The sequence below is a fragment of the Myxine glutinosa genome, chromosome 3 (genome assembly GCF_964187855.1).
Source record: "Myxine glutinosa chromosome 3, kmMyxGlut1.1, whole genome shotgun sequence".
Taxonomy (NCBI): domain Eukaryota; kingdom Metazoa; phylum Chordata; class Myxini; order Myxiniformes; family Myxinidae; genus Myxine; species Myxine glutinosa.
Window position 1 is genome coordinate 128,090,858 of NC_136263.1, and position 1,579 is coordinate 128,092,436.

The following is a 1,579-nucleotide window of genomic DNA, read 5'->3' on the forward strand; positions in this document are numbered from 1 at the left end:
AGGGGGTGGTGGTCGATTGTGAGGGATCTGAATGATATTTAGTATTGTAGGAGGGGGTGGTGGTCGATTGTGAGGGATCTGAGTGATATTTAGTATTGTAGGAGGTGGTGGTGGTCGATTGTGAGGGATTTGAGTGATATTTAGTATTGCAGGAGGAGGTGGTGGTGGTCGATTGTGAGGGATCTGAGTGATATTTAGTATTGCAGGAGGAGGAGGTGGTGGTCGATTCCAAGGGATCTGGGTGATATTTAGTATTGTAGGAGGGGGTGGTTGTCGATTTTGAGGGATCTGAGTGATATTTAGTATTGTAGGAAGGGGTGGTGGTTTATTCCAAGGGATCTGGGTGATATTTAGTATTGTAGGAGGAGGTGGTGGTCGATTCCAAGGGATCTGGGTGATATTTAGTATTGTAGGAGGGGGTGGTGGTCGATTGTGAGGGATCTGAGTGATATTTAGTATTGCAGGAGGAGGTGGTGGTCGATTGTGAGGGATCTGAGTGATATTTAGTAATGCAGGAGGAGGTGGTGGTGGTCGATTGTGAGGGATCTGAGTGATATCTATAGATAGTCGTGCGGCAAGGAACATCACGTGATCGCTCTGAGCAATCGATTGCAACTCTGCGTCCTGTCGTGGGCGTGGCCAACGTGGCCTCATGCTCCCAGGTGATTGGCTAACTCGAGCTCAAGAGAGCCATAATGCGCTACGTTATGGCAAAAAATATGAATCTAAAGATGAAAGGGAAAAAAACCTATGTGGTGTGAATGGCAATGTTCGTCGCTTAAATGTGAAAAAAGGCAATTGCTTTTCGCTCTGAAATACGTGCGAACACGTAACTGAGTTAATGGCGGCAGGGAACATCACGTGATCGCTCTGAGCGAATCAGCGCGCTGCTCTGCGACCGGTCAGATTCCGGTCATAATATTTCGCGCTGAGATAAAAATATGGTAAAAGCATATTATGAAATAAATTTTTAGGTCAGCCATGTTCGTTCCAGGCTCAATGGCCATGTCTGTGCCAAATATCAAGTACGTGAGCCTCTCCGTTTAGGAGTCTATCGGTAACATTACATACACACACGCACACACAAACTGTGTTATATATATATACGTATATACAGACGAGTTTAATTCGTTCTGTGACCGAGCTCGTAACTCAATTTGCTCGTTTCTCAAATTAAATTTCCCCATTAAAATGAATTGAAATGCTATTAATCCGTTCCAGCCCCCCAAAAACCACACCAATTTTTTTTGAAATATATATATATATAAATATCTCGCGCTTTATCTCGGCTCGCATCACAGATCTCGTAACTCAGATCTCGGCTCGCATCACAAAGCAAAAAACGGCCCAAGCGACGGCTCGTATCTCGGAAAACTCGTAAGTTGGTGCACTCGTAAGTCAAGGTTTCACTGTATATATATATATATATATATATATATATATATATATATATATACAGACTTGGCATTTAATATGGAATATTTTTTTTGTGGGGGTGAACTTACTTTTCAAGATGTCTTAGAACCAAAAGTTCATTGGAATTATGTTGAAATTATTCTAGATTTTGTTAATGTGACCT